This window comes from Poecile atricapillus, chromosome Z, assembly GCF_030490865.1.
Source record: "Poecile atricapillus isolate bPoeAtr1 chromosome Z, bPoeAtr1.hap1, whole genome shotgun sequence".
In the NCBI taxonomy this organism is placed as follows: Eukaryota; Metazoa; Chordata; class Aves; order Passeriformes; family Paridae; genus Poecile; species Poecile atricapillus.
The window spans coordinates 19,985,610-19,998,868 of record NC_081289.1 but is presented as its reverse complement, the minus strand read 5'-3'; positions in this window follow the sequence as shown (position 1 = coordinate 19,998,868).

The window sequence follows — 13,259 nt, the reverse complement described above, 5'->3', positions numbered from 1 at the left end:
TCTGCAGTAATTTTTAGGTTGAAATAATTAATCTAGTTGTCCTATGAATGGAGATGAACATTATCATCTTTTCTGGGCATGTGTAATTTGGAGTCTTTTCTCAAAATCTGTTAAAGGGGCACTGAGGTAGCCAGTGTCTCTATAGCCAGTAAAACCAGTTCATTATCATAGCTGAATAAACAAATTTCTCTTCCAGCTATATTGATTTCTTACAGTACCTGTCAAGATGGTTCTAGTAATTATACTTCCTTATCAAAATGGAAATCAGGTCTCTTGTTGATCAAATTCCTAATACATCTTTGGCACTGCCTGGGATGTGAGCTGGAAGGAAATTAAATGCTGATGCTTAAGGCAATACTTTGATTTAAGCCTGTCTTAAATTCCTTGGCATCAGCTGTAGAAAGAATGTGAAGAAAATGACTGGTTGTGCATGAGTGCTCCATTATTTATTCTTCTTCTTATTTCTGTGCATTTTCTCAGTTTATATGATTTGACTACCAAATTCTGAGTTCAGTCAGCTTTTGGAAAATAAAAGTCTAATTTTTCCTCCCACCCCTGATGAGGGAAAAAAATGTCAGATATGAAAATGTCATCATTTTGCCCTGCAAAATTTAATCCTGCACATGAAAACAACGCTGCAAACAATGGAAAAGCTCACAATTTCAGTGGAGAGCAGATATCAGCCTCACAGCAGGTCTGCTTCATTGTGTTCTCCATTTTTTCCCTCACTTGTATAAATTTCTATTGTTCTCATGTCTCCACTCCTCCAACTTTAAAAGTTTTAACTTTCTTTACAATTCAAGATAAGTAGATTTTCTTTAAGAGAAAAGCAGTGTAATGTTTGCCTGTTAGATTTTCTCATGGAAACAATCAATATCAATTACTCTAATATGATTTCACATTTCCTACTCTATGGCTTTTGTAAATAGTCATTCTGATGAAATAGAAGACAAACTGGTGTACTATATACATATACCCCATGTGATGTGTTGTCTTTTTACTCCAGCCACTGGTAGCAAAGTAAAAATTGTAAAACCAATCTTGGGTTCATATTTTTTCCAAGATACTTCTCCAATTTCCAGCAATTTTTAGTTTTGAAGGTTTCTCATCTAGAAATTGTATCTATGTAACGCTAACTGTCCTTGATAGGTCTTCCCCATAGGAAACCATCTAGAAGCTTAGAGAATTTATTTACATTTATTTATTTACATCCAAACAAATCAGGATGTTATGAAATAACAGGATATTATGTTCTGCAATGCAATTAGGCACTACATGTGTAAGTGCTTTTTTTTTTCTGTTTGTCTTTGACCTGTTGCTTGATGGTTTCATTGAGTGCCCTGTGGTTCTAGTCTCATGAAAAGTAATGACTAATCATTCCCTCTCTACCTGCTCCATGTAAGTTATGTTTTTCTAGACCTCTCTTGTGTCCTCAGCTAATCTCTTTTTTCAAAATGAGGAAACCAAATATTTTTGATCTCTTCTACAGCAGAGATGGGTCAGAAATAGGAAACAATCTGACTCTCCTTATCTGTATCCCTTCTAGTTGTAAAATCTCATTTTTACAGTGGCCAGAGTGTCTCAGAAGACTGGCTGCACCATGGCCTCATGGAGTACCAAAAGATAGTTTACATTCCCTTCCTGGTCTTTTTGCTGCTCAGGGGACAGTCTTCATTTTGCAAAGCACTGTCTGCAATGACGTGGGAGAAGTCCTGGTGACAAAAGCTGACATGAGAACTCGCTGTTTGGAACATAGAATTAAGGTCACTTCACCGTGTGCGCTGCTCTGCATTCATCTGCGCTGCTTTTCTCTTGCTGCTTTGTTAGCTGGGCAGCCCTGGCAGATCTTTCTGTAACTCCTGGCTAGCAAGTTAAATTCTGTCTCTCCAAAGCATAAGCCCTCCTGGATTAAATAAAAAACAAAACCAGAAGTGATAGAGGTTTACATGCCGCATCTCTTTGGAGGTTTCTTTTGCTCCCGTTCTGTTTGCTTCCAGTTGCTCAGCACCCTAGAGTGAAAGAAACAGAAATAAACATAAGAATTATTTTTTTTTCCAACTTGCTTTGCCTTCCAAATTTTCAGGCAAGCCATTTCCTTTGTTATAAACAGAAGGCAGAGACTACAGGTAGGTTCCCTGACCTACCTCTGGCGTCTCCATGAGCAAAATTTTCAAGACCAGGCTATAAAGACAGCTGCAAGGAATGGCAGAATAACTGCTGGGAGTGAGAGGTCTGTCTGAGAACTCCTCTGATGCTGCAACCAGAAATGCCTGAGACATGGGATCAATTTATTCACAATGAGTCCTTGCTGGCTTTGGCACATTTCATTATACAGAGTGAATAATAATCGGTCTCATTGGTATATAGCTCTTTTATATGTGTTTTTAAGGATGGAGATACATCACATGTGTATTTTATCAGTGCTCTGTCAGTACATGGCAGCTGAACCCAGCAGCAATGACAGTATTATTTAGATTAGAGTTTATATATAGATAGGCTGTGAATTTTCACGTTATTAATGGCTTTGCAGGACTTCTTGTGTTCTATGCAGTATAAATATGAAATTAAATCATGTAAAGAGGTGTAGCTTTTGTTGTACAACTTCATAGTATCAGTGGTAGGGTGGCAGGAAAAAACTGAGGAAAGCAGAGAATATAAAGAGGAATGGAAAGAGGACTAAAAAAAGAGGAATATGCAGAACAGAATGCTACATAGTGTTAAAGGAGGATTTATGAAAAAAAAAGCTACTAAAAAAGACTAAAAAAGATTTTTTTGACTCCCAGGGAACCAATTGAAACTTCTTGGGAGCTATTGACATATAAACCTGTGAGGATGAACAGACAGCAGAAATGCAAAGCATCCATGCCTATGGCAAATAATTCTTGCAGTAGGCATGAGCTGCCTGCCTGCTGCTCCCTGCTGTTCAGAAATGTCTGCAAGTGATGCAGTGGGAAGTGCAGGAACACATCTGAAGGATTGTTTAGAGACATATTCATTTACTTCAGATCTTATTCTTAACTCAAGGAATAAACACCATTAATTCTGAGCCATTCACTGAAAACATCAAATCTGCATGATGTGCAGAAAATGAAACAAAAGACTGCAGAGGCCTTTATCTTTAAAGGCTTTTTTAAAATTCACACTGACAGCCAGTACCTCACGCTCCAAAGATTGAAGCATTTATTCATGTAGAGGTTAACTGCAGTCAGAGGAAGCGGTTTAGCCATGCCCAAACTAATCCAGAACCGGGACAGCCTGTCAGTTCAGGTGGGAGCTGTGCCTCGGGCATTGCCTGATCCCAGTGCCCCAGCTCTCCCATCCTCCCGGCTCCCTGAGCCAGCCTGGCAGCTTGTGATGCTGTGCTCTGAGCAGGATCAGGGAAGGAATCCACCAGCCAGTTTTGGGCACCTGTAATACAGTTTGCTTTTCTATTTAAGCAGATCACTGGTTAGAGGGAAAATCAGAAGCCTCAGAGCAGCTAATGTAACCTCTACCTACATTTATTGTATCCAATCATTACAACCACAGCTTATTAACAGCAATAATTGAAAAGAAACTTTGCTTAATAGTGAGGTTTCTTTTCCCCTTAGGTTGCCAACAGCTTTCCCGTATATAATCTCATTTTTCAACATCATTTCATCTATCAGGCTGGCTATAATAAGTCTTTTACTTCATTTTTTAGTGCTTAGTCACCCAAGTAAGTTTTCTCCTGATATTTTTGTTCAAGCTCTTCTATCAAGACAGCAGAATCTGGAGCACACCTAGACCCAGACTGAAGAGAGAGCTGCGCAGGGGAGCAGGTGGCTGGCTTGTCATCCCTAGCAGCTCCTTTCCTGACATCCATTTCCCATGAGCATGGTAGCAGCAAGGTACTGTTGGCTGTGTTTTCCAAAGGGACAGGAAGGGAGGACCAGTTTCACTCTGCAGTCATATCTCCAGACATTTCTGACAAGGATCAGATGGCAGATTGCCATCTCTGAGGACAATTCCCTTCACCCTTGTTTCTGTCTCTGATCTATCCACAATTCTCAGCCAGTCACTGAAGTCTCCCACAGTTCCCATACACTTTCTGATTTTGTTTTTGTCTTGTTGTCGTATTGACAAGGCCATCCTTCCATCCCTCTCTCTCTTTTTTCCCGTTTTTCTAGTTCCCATCTATCACAGGTGGAAGAGGAACACCAATGTGATACAGTCAAGCTCAACTTGCTTCGTTCCCCAAGCAAGGGACAGGCTGCACGGGGAAAAGCTGCACATACAGGGCTCACATATGAGAATTAACAGGGATCTTTACCATGCACAGTCAATTGGCACAGCCAGTTCTGGAGGAACATGAAATTGCTCTGCCCAGTCTGTCTCTGTTGGGCAATGGGCAGCACCTCACTGCCAACATGTGATGGTTCCACCTGGAGAAATCTGTTTCCATGAGATGTTGGACATTTTCAGAGCAATGCCTCCCCCCAGTCTCTGCTATTCTGTACTACTCAGGGACTTCTGGCTGGATGTCAGCATAGGCCATCAGCAAATGTCTCTATGATACCACCTTCCCAGCAGTTTCAGATATTGTTCTCCAGTGGCTTTTTGATCCATGGCCCATTCCAAGGCTCACCTCACTATATTTATTTTACCCCATCAGCCACAGCTCATGATGCTCAGTAACTCAGCCAAAGCAAAGTCGTGATTCTCCGGTAATATCATTATTTATAAACAAGTGTATAAATAAATGTGTGTCTGTGGGTGTTTAAGTTTTGTTTTATATTCATTTAACAGGACATCTCAACTGCTCTTTGTAAAAGACAATGAAAAAAAAGAATTCTGCTTGCCCTTCTCTTTGCATAACCTTGAAGTGTGTGTGCATGTCTGTTCCAGCTTTCTGTGGATCGGTGTCCGATGCCAGCTGAGGGCCACAGAAGTCGTTCAAGAGACTTGACTGCCTTGATCATTCCTGTGTTTAAAATAATTCCCTCATCCTGCTAATTCACTTTCAAAACATGTTTCTACTCTGACATGACTCCCTTTCTTGCAGAGAGAATCTGTGACAAGTTTGCAAATCAAGCTTCCCCTCTGCATCTATCGGTAAATTGTCAAATCCCTTAAAATGTAGCAGCTGCCATTTTCTCACAATATTAAGGAGAGGGATTGCTCTTAAAGAAAAGGAGGAGAAGAGGGTTAGTATTAGATTTCCTTCTTTTAGCCAGGCACTTGTGTTGTCTTCTCCATGGTGGTGAGTCTTCTTATGGAAGGTGCTTCCTATTGCCTGTCAGTGACAGCTTTGAGTGATCTGCAGCTGACAGCACAGCAGCTGTCAGTCAGGAAGAAGCAGGAAGGCAATCAGGTGCCCACATTTATTTTTCTATGGCTGTACTGAATGCTCAAGACTACCATCTTTCTTACAGGGAAGTTGACATCCCTGTGGTTGCAGACTTTGTTCCATTCATATCCCGTAGATAAATGTGATGGTAGCATATGCCTGTGTTCTCAGACAGCCTGAAAAGCAGAAAGATTCATGAACTTATTAATTTTGAAAGGAATAATAAATGGTAGTCTTCAGGCATCAATGTTATGTAATATGAAGATGTATTACCCCGGCTCATCCAAGCAGGCAGGAGTGAGAGGTGATCAGAGATGATGTCAGTAGCAGAGGTGAGCTGTCCTGCAGGACTGTGCAGCCTGGTACCACAGCTATTGTATGTGCTCCTGTGGACTCTCCCTGCAGCCAGGTTTTCAGAAACTATTCTCACTCGTGTGTTCAATGTGGGACACCAGGGAGCAGCTGCTTTGCACATTGCCCTATATAACTGAGTTGCTTCAACTTCCTACAAGCCTATTTTGGGACTTACCAAGAGCTGAGCAGAAGGACAGCTCTCTTCTCGTAACATCCCCTTCCACAAGCAGAGCTACTCTCTTCCATCTTCTCCCATGTGGCCCACACTCACATTTGCCTCTCACATTTGCCTCTCACAGCCTCTTTCTGAAGCTTTCCCACACAATATCTCCAGCAGCTCATAAGGGGGAGCAGTAGCAGATGGGTTCCTTGCATCAAAGGAATTACCATCTGTTATTTCTCTTCTCAATTTTGTGTACTGCTGGCAAGAATTTGACTGTTTTTCCTTTTCTCCCTTGATCCTCTGCTGCCCAGTTGGGCAAACAAAGGTAGGCAAATAGCAGCATCCCTCTTGCCTTTTCCCCTGCTTGTACCTGGAACTGCTGTGAGCAAAGGTGGCACTCCACACTCAAAGGTGGCTGTAGCCTCACTTTATATACTCCCCATGCCAAGCTCCATCTGCTGTGCTTTCAGAAAGTCCTGATCATTGAGAAGGAATAAAAAAACCCTAGCAAGACAACTTCACAGAAACCCCCAATTAACTTTATGCCCCTCCCAAATGGTAGCACATATCAGGAAAGGCTCTGGCACTACAGGGTTGGTTTACTCTCATCTTACACAGTATTCATGTTTCCCAGCTAGATACATTCAGATAGCTACTGTTAAAATACAACACAACACCTTTCTACATCTCTGCATTGATGAGACTTTCTTTTGAAAGAAAAAAAAACCTTACCATGTTCCCCTGCAGCAGACCTCTAGGAATTCAGTCATGTTTTGGGCACTGTAAGGTCAGGGTTGGAAACTGCTCCATGCTCATGATGTTTTTCTAGTTTGCAGGTTTAGTTAGAGTCCATTTCTCCTGGACCTCAAAAGTTCATTCAATAATCTGTTGGAGGGGTTTGGGTTTTTTTCTGTTTCATAAGAATAAAGCTCTTGATTGTAAGAAAATCTGGAACAAAATACCAGCCAGCCTTGATCTGGCTCAGAAAGCATAAGGCAAATGAAAATAGCCCAAAATATTACAGCAAAACAAAACACAAAGAAAATACCCTTAGAAAGCTTTATGGGTTTCAATTTTTTTTTAAAGGATTAGATTTCATGATACAGAATTCACATTAAACAATTTTATGCAGTACCTGTTTCATCTATTGCAACCCATGTCTGTAGGTTGAATAATGTGATTATTATAAGAAGAAGCATTTATAGTATAAATGCAATTATTGGAAAAAAAATCTAGAGAGGATTTTAAAATAGTTAAGTTTGCAGTACCCTGCTTTGTGATAGAGCAATCATTTAATCCAAGATGTACCAGAGTGATTGGGAAAATTCCCATGGAAGTCAGTCTCCAGTTCAAGATCTTAATCTCCTAATTGGACTTTGACTCCTCTCTTAGCTGAGGAAAATGATTGTAGCTTTGATCCAGACGCCTCCTTTGTAATCCATTGTTTTAGTGTTTTGAATACACACCACCCATTCCGTATTAATATTTTGATAAAAACCTAACAGAATCCAAGTTTATAGGATAGTGTCATAAACCTGGCATCTTTCCCAAATGCCTCACTCACTTAATAGAAATGTAATGTAATTTACTTTGTGCTGTGTGTTTTGCATTCATTGTAATGTATGTTTAGAAGCTGAGTGCTGAAATACTAGCTTAGAGCTCTTGAAAAAAATCACTAAATCATATGGTTTTTTTTAGTATCTGAATCAAATTTTCTTCACATTATCAACACAGCATTACGATTAGATTCCACATAAAAATCTCAGTTTCTCTCTCAGTGATCACTGTTTGTAAATGTTTTTAGTCATTGATGCACGATAAGGAATGTAAGGCAAATGCTAGCTTTAGAAGAAATAAGTGCTTTTTGAAGCTATTTTTAATAGGTGCACTGCAGATTCTAGGCTTTCAATTTCAAGACAAGAGACATTATATAGATATTTGTTCTCTCACACTAATGACTTCTGAGGAGAAAAGCCAGTCAAAATGGGATCATAACCTGCAGTCTGATTCTTATTTTATAGTCAGACCACATTTCAAATGTGGGATCTACCTATTGTTCTGGTTTTGCCAGCTGCTTTTGCCCATGCTGTGGTGGTAGAAGGAAGCACAGGAACTGAGCAGCTCTGCACATGCACTCACTCCAAAGATGTTGGTGGTGACTTGACATAATAAAAGGAAGGAGAGTAGAGGAATGATGTATAACCTCATTTCACTTCCCAGAAGCACACTAAAGATGACTGAGAAATTGATTTGTGGGAGTCTGGAAAAAACACAACAAACCAGAGGGTTTGAAAAGTGCCAGGATAGAACTGCCAAGAAAAGAGGGCATTGTCCTGCCCCTTTTGGCATTGAGGACAGCATCTGGCTGGGGGTGTCAGCAGCTGTCAGAGGCTTTGGGCACCTCTGCTGGAGCAAAAAGCCTCTGCTCTGTGGAGGGACCAGGTGTTCCAGACAGAAAACTCCCTTGGTCATCCCCACAGGTGCTTTCCCCACCTCAGGCCAGCAGGCAGGCCCCGAGGAGCACTCCAGATACCTGCCATTTTTAGAGCATTTCTGCTGTATATCTGAGATAAACCATGTTCTCCCTTCTCCTCTCAGCTTTACATCTGTTCAGTAAGGAACACTGTGACACTGATTTATGTAGGCTAAATTGCTGACAAGTTGTTTGGACAAAGGATTCTTAATGGGCAGGTCTCCCTTGTGTCATAGGAAAGTGAACGGTAGTTTAAATAGGTATAATAATCCTTTTTGTGCTCCTTTCAACCATTTTTTATTTGTGTTCTGAGCCTCTGCATAGAGTGGAAGAGCAGTGTCCTGGATCTCAAGCCTGGGGGCAATGCTATCAATTAAAAGACTCAGCTTACATTTGTGGAGCTGAACCAAGACCCAGTACAACACTCGCAGAAAACAACATCCTTTCAGGCTGAAATTATATTATTCAGTGTAACAGTTAAAATTCACATTTTCTGCTCATCTGTAGCTTTTCTATATGCAAGTATCAGTTGGCAGCTTAGTTATTGCTGACTGTATTTTCTAAATGTCCTTAATTTTTTGTAGTTTTTTTGTAAAACTCATTTTTGATTCTCTAGCCCTTGCTCACTACACACAAAACATCCTGCCATTTTTGTGCAACCCTTTTCTCTGATTTCCTTGTCGAAGTGTTCTGTTTTACTCCATTTTCCTTTCAGGTTCCATATGTTTTACACAAGTGGTTTTCAACCTCCAGCTTTTTGAAGCCCAAAATTATTCTGGTGGAATTATGGTTTCCTGTATTTAGTTTATTATCCTGACATTTAAGTCCATCTGATAATAGGCTTAAAGAAAATTAAAATTATTTACCTTTGCAGATCCTTTAAAGGCAGTTCACAGAGGACTCACATAAGGACACTGCTGTTTGAAAGCCTTTCTTCTGAATACTGACGCTCATTAATCAGAGAAACATCATTACATGCCTTATTGTTTATTAGCTCCTGTGTTTAGTTTCTCTTAACATTCTCCATAAACTAATTTTCTTAAAACCTATTACCATTTCTATTGGAGTAGGATCTCGAAATATCTTTTTAAATTTCATTTTGTTCCCAGTGTCTCCCTTTTATCTCTAGGCTGGCCATTCATTACAAAGATGGTGCTTATATTCAGCACTCCAGAAAGATGAAGCTTTGGCAGTCTAACAGCCACTTGTTTATTTCCAGACCAGACCCAGCACAGTTCCCATTGAGCCTTCCCTCAGTGCTTTCCCCTTCTTTTCCCTTTCAGGAAATCAATGCCATTTTCATTAATAATGACAGATTGGTCCTCATACCTTTCTTTTTCTTATTTGTTTTTTTCCTCCCTTTGGCCACTCTGGTGAGCCTGCCAAACACTGCTAATTAGCAGTTGCTTAGATTTGGGCTCTGGTGCTCTGAGATGCTCCATACAAATGGACTCTCAGGGATGTCTGTGCATGCTGTAGGTGCAGATTCAGCCTTCTGCCATACAGTATGGGCTGCTTTTATAGCTGCATTGTCACTAAGGCACTAAGAACCAATAATTCATTTCATATAGGTCATTAAATGCTCCTCAAATGATCTGAAATTTAAAGAATCTCTTGTGTAAGATTTGAATTGTATAATTTTCGCTGTCCTTGAATATCTGTTTGTTTAAAAAAATGTGTAATCAGTAATGGAACCTATTATCCTTAGTTTAGGAATCCACTAGTATCACACGTCAGGAATTCAAAGGAATTCAGTTTCATGCTCATGAAATGGATGCAATCAAAATGAAGCTTGTTCTATGACGGTATGTGGAATGACCTGTAGATGAAATTGGTTGAAATATTCATGTGAAGGTGGTGCACAGGGCAAAATGAAGAAGAGTCTGCAATGCAGGGTGATATGCCAACCTTTAATAAGACCAGGGCATGCTTTTTTGAGCTTGAGGAGGCAGAAAACATAAAAGCATTGTAGCAGGATTTAAACCAGTGTTAGGTGATCACACCAGGACAGCAGAATTATTTAAAATGCCAGTATCATTGTTTTAGGGCTGTCTGCACTGATAAGTGAGCTCCTAAAGGTACCAGAACTGTGACTGAGACCAGAGCTTTGCTGGCATCGCTATACAGTAACTTGAATCCATAGTTTATTGTAGGCATTCCAGAAAGCCAGAGATCTCCATCAAAGGAGGTCCTACTGCCTCTGTTATGAGGTAATCTCTAGGGAATGACCACCTTTGGGTCATGCTGCAGCAGCTCCTTCTTTAAGGAAGACTTTGGCTAAAACTTAGATGCTATTTATATTGTAAGGTCATCCATCTTTTCTCATCTCCACAGAGTCTGGAATGAGGCAAAACCAGAGCTCCTGATAACAGGGAAAGGAACTTGAGTATTTTTCAGATCCATCAGTGACCTTAGTAGTCCACTAGAAATACAGATGGAGGATCTTGACAAGAGAATGTAGGTGCTGGTTTTTAGGCTTAAGAAAAGATGAGTGAAAGGTGGAATTCACTCAATTAAATATGTATGTCTGAATGTATCCATGTGTGTGCTGCCCAGCCCAGGTGTAGTCAGTGCAGAGGGACTGACAACTGACAACAAAAGTCCCCTGACAACTGGGGACTTTTCATAGAAGACTTTTAAAGAAGTAGATTTTTAAAACAAAGACAAATATCACCAAAGAAGCCAGGTTTGATATTGCTTGCATTTAGGTGACAACAAGAGGGCACTAGGCACAGCAAATCATGGGCAACTTGGTGTTTTGAATTCAGAATAGCTTGAGGACCTCACAGTCAGTGTGCACTGCTGCACGGGGCACCACACCTGCCCTTCACACTGCACTTTCTCTGGAGGTGCTGCAGAAAAACTGGCACATTGTAAAACACCAGATTTCCCTTCTGGAGTGCAGATGTTCAGATGTGTGGTGAGGCTGCCCTTGGCTTGTGAGTGAGATTGTCAACCTAATGATGTTGAGTTACACCAAGGCTTGATTAGCTGTAGGCATCCTGTTGCTTCAGCCAGTTTCCACACTATCCTTGACCCAACCACTCAATTTTAGCACTGGTCTCAAAGATGTTTGTTTTCTGATCCATTCCCTTGCTCAGTAAATATTTCCTTGCACAGTGGCCCAGGTGCAAAGTTGAGAAAGACTAGACTAAAACTTGCAAAAGCTCTTGAGACGACATTTTGCTTCTCCTTTGAATTTTGGGCTTTTTTCCCCTTCTGATTTGTGGAATTTCTCATTGTCTTTTAAGAAAAGGATGTTGAGGTTAGCTGTATCATGCTACTGTATCACAGTTGAGATACTGGCATTCTCCTCTCTTTTGACATTCAGTCATCGATGAGAGCCACTCAGTCTTCTCACCTACTAATATTCACACTTGTTTCTTTCCTATTAATATTCACACTTGCTTCTACAGTAGAATTTCCTAAGAATTTTCATTTTGGGAGTGGTTTTCAAGCTAAAAATTAAGAGGGATTCCATTACTTTGCTTGCTTCTTCCACGTGTGCTCTCTAGGCAATGAGAAGGGTTTGTGCAGGCTGGATTACAATGTATTAGTTATGTATGGATGCACATACATTTATAAAATTGATATATGTCATATACTGTATACATATATTGTATAACTAGTGTTAGTGCTTCCATTTGCAGATCTCAAAGAACTTCGCTGAGCAGTCTTATAATCTTTGCCTATTTCTTAGTCATGGGGAAGCCATGGTAGAAAGGGGATGTGGCTTGTTTGAAACCACATTATCAGGTCAGCAAGAAAGGGGATCTATGTCTTTGATTTCCAATACAGTGCTGCATTGGTGGGCAGTGACATCCATCTTCTTACAGGTGACTTTCTATTTAAAACAAACACATCCATTTGGAAATTCTAACTCAATTGTCAACCTTTAAAGGAGTAAATTTAAAAATAAAAATGAGTCTGTAAAACGTGAAAAACAGGTCCTGCTAGTACTTAGAACAAAACTTGACCAATATCAATTCAAGTCTATTTGCAGGTCACAGTTTGAAGAAACAGTGAATTGGAGTTTAAGACTCCGAGTACAAAAAAAAAAAAAAAGGCTATGACATTGATCTAGGATGAACTCACTCTTCCAGCTCAAATATGTAAAATGCGCCTAATCTGGTGTGTTAACTTTTTACTGGCAGGCTTTGTAAGAGATCAGTTACTGTCTGTCTGCACCACTCCAATTTTATGCTGGACAAGTAGCATCTGTCTTTCTGCAGCCAGCATAAAGCCAGCATAAAACTGACATAATCTATGCATCAGGTCCTCCGGTTAATTTGACAGATAAACAATGGTGTCACCGCATCTGAGCTGAATCAGTTTTGTCCTGCTGTCTAATCAGTGGCACCGAGACCTTGTGCTAATGGTGATGGAAGAGCAGCCCTATTCCAACGCCCCGACCCCGCTGCTGTTTCGCGTTCAGGTTGCCTTGACCGTGCCCAAACGCGCTCAATTCACCGGGGACAGGGAAGAGAGCAGGTAACTCAGCTTTCCCAGTTTCCCGAAATAGCAGGACGCTACTTGCGGCCGCGCTCCCGCAGTTTGCTGGGCTGCATCTCCCTTTCCGCCGCTGCGGCCATGGCTGCAGCACGCTGAGCACCACCGGGCTGCGCTGGCACGGCGGCGGAGGGGCGGGAGGGGACCGGCAGGGAGGGGGCCCGGGCGGGAGCAGCCCCCGCAGGCACAGCAGCGCCGACAGCCCGGCCGGCTCCGCACCGCACCGCTCGGGCAGCTCCGCCGCTGCCGCCTCCCCTCCCGCCCGGCGGCAGCGCCAGAGCCGAGCGCGCTGTCATCTTAAAGAGCGCAGGGGAGGGACCGTGAGCAGGGGAGGCGGCGGTGCCGGCGCCGCGGGAGGAGGCGGGCGCCAGCAGCAGCATCTCCGCGGGAGCCGCCGCACGAAGGCGCGCTCCCGGCCGCCCCGCTCGCCGCCCCGGCCGCCAGCGCGCCGC